Genomic DNA, 2,580 nt, shown 5'->3' on the forward strand with positions numbered 1-2,580 from the left:
GCTGCTCCCCGCCTTGTGCCCGCGCCGGGGGGGGGGGGGGGGGAGGATCCCCGCGGCCCCAGGAAACCGCACAAATATCGTGTCCAATTTGCACGTTATTTAAAACCGGCTCCTCCCCCGCCCCCCTGCGCGACCCTGTCATTATCGCGGTGACACCGGCCCGGAGGTCACGGCACGGGGCAGCTGCCGCAGCAGGGCCACCCGGGCGGCCGGGGGGGCACCCCCAGGGCCACGTCACCCCGTGTGTCCCCTGTGCTGGCACGTGGCCAGGATGGCACCGAAGTCCCACACCTGGGTCTGGCCTGAGCCACAACGGCAACTGCAGCCCACCGTGGCACAGCCGTGGTCCTGCACCAGGTACAGCGGCGCCTGGCACGGCTTGGCATGGCCAGGCATTGTGTGGGATGGTTGGCAAGGTGTGGTATGATCCACACACCTTGTCACACGTTGTCATGGCACGATTCAGTCTGCCACAGCCTGGCACAGTTTGGAACGTGGCTTGGTATGACCCAGCACGGCTCAGCACATCTTAGCACAGCTTGGTATAGCCTGGCACAGCTTGGCACAGCAGCCCGGCACGGCTCAGCAAAGCCCAGACCAGCCAAGCACAACTCGGCAGTCTTGGCATGGCTTGGCATGGCAAGGGACAGCTCGGCAAAGCCCAGAGCAGCCCAGAACAGCTCAGGGCAGCCTGGCAGAGCTTGGTACAGCCTGACACCACCTGGCATGGCTCAGCACAGCTCAGCACGGTTCGGCTCAGCACAGCCTGTTCAGTGCAGCTCATCAAGGCTTGGCACGACTTGGCACATCTTAGCACAGTCTATAGCCTGGCACGGCTCAGCTTGGCACAGCACGGCACAGCATGGCCAGGCACAGCTTCACAAAGGCCGGAGCAGCCCAAAACAGCTCTTTGCAGCTTGGCACGGCTTGGCACATCTTGGCACGGGCTGGCATAGCCTGGCCTGGCTCAACACAAACTGGCACAGCTTGGCACAGCCTGACACAGGCTGGTATAGCCTGGCACAGCCCAGCACAGCCTGGCACAGCTCAGCCCAGCACGTCACGCCGCGGCTCGGCGCGCTGCCCGGCGTGGCGCGGGGTGTCCCAGACGCGGGGGCAGCGGCGCGGCCCTTCCCGTGGGATCAGCTCCTGCCCAAACCCGCTCCCCGCCGGGAAAATCACCTTCTAATTCGGGCTGCGCCGGCGCCAGCGCCTTCCCCCGGCACCCCCGGGGCACCCGCCGGCCCCCGAAACTCGCCGCAGCCCGGGGTAGCCCCGGGGCCAGGGGGGCTCAGCCCGTGGCGGTGCCAACGCGTGGGACCGGGGGGGTCCCGCCCGGTACCGGGGTCCCCGGCCAGGGACGCGTTGTCGCCTGTGGCCGCCAGATGTCGCCGCTCAGCCGGTGACCGATCGCACCGGGGGGCACCGGGGGTCCTGCCCCGGGAGCGGCGGGGGGAGCGGTACCGGTGTCCCCAAAGAACCGTCACCCACGTGTGTCATCCTGTCTGAGAGGCACGGCAGCCCTGTGTGTCACTGGTGCCAGTGGTGTCCCGAGAGGGCTGTGATCCTCATGTGTCACCGGGGCTGGCGATGTCCCCAGGGAGCTGTGATCCTCATGTGTCACCGGGGCTGGCGATGTCCCCAGGGAGCTGTGACCCTCCTGTGTCACTGGTGCCGGTGGTGTCCCCAGAGGGCTGTGTCCCTGTGTGTGCCAGTGCTGGCTGTGTTCCCAGAGAGCCGTGACCCACGTGTGTCGTGGATGCTGGGGGTGTCTGAGAGCCACGACCCTTGTGTGTCACTTGTGACAGCGATGTCGCCAGACAGCTGTGCTCATGTATGTGCTGATGCTCAGACAGTCGCGACGCTTGTGTGTCACTGGTGGTCACTGGCGTCCCCAGAGAGCCGTGACTCTCGTGTGTCACTGACCCTGGCGATGTCCCAAAGGAGCCATGTCCATGTATGTGCCAGTGCTGGCGGTGTCCCCAGAGCTGTGACCCTCGCGTGTCACTGGTGACAGTGGTGTCCCCAGAGATCTGTGTCCATCAATGTGCTGGTGTTGGCAGTGTCCCCGCAGAGCCATGACCCACACGTGCAGCTGGCACTGGCCATGCCACAACCCACGTGTGCCAGCAGTGCTGTCCGTGTCCCCAGAGTGCGGTGTCACCTGGTTACACACGGTGCCAGCCACGCCACGTTCCTGACCATCCACATCCCGCCGTCCCCAGCGTGTCCCTGCATCCCCGCGGTCCTGCCCGCGGTGCTGGCTCTCCCAGGCCGCGCGAGGAGCCGGTGGGAAGGGTCCGGTGAATGCGGCATTGTTGCGCGGGGTTGGAGTCACAGATAATTACCTCAATTAGTTACAATGGCAGAGTAATAAATACAGGCTTAGCGGCTCCTTCCCCACTGCGGCTTCTCAGATTAATCCAGCCCGGGCGAGCGGAGCTGAAAGGATTGATGGACAATTCATTAAACCCGCCGAATGCCGCACAAGGCACCCGTGAAGGCCGGCGTTAGCCCCCGGCGGCTCCGCTTTGTCCCTAATTGTTCGTCTCGGGCATTGGTCACCTATCAGGGAGTGGG

This window comes from Corvus brachyrhynchos, unplaced genomic scaffold (assembly GCF_000691975.1).
Source record: "Corvus brachyrhynchos isolate BGI_N302 unplaced genomic scaffold, ASM69197v1 scaffold193, whole genome shotgun sequence".
Taxonomy (NCBI): domain Eukaryota; kingdom Metazoa; phylum Chordata; class Aves; order Passeriformes; family Corvidae; genus Corvus; species Corvus brachyrhynchos.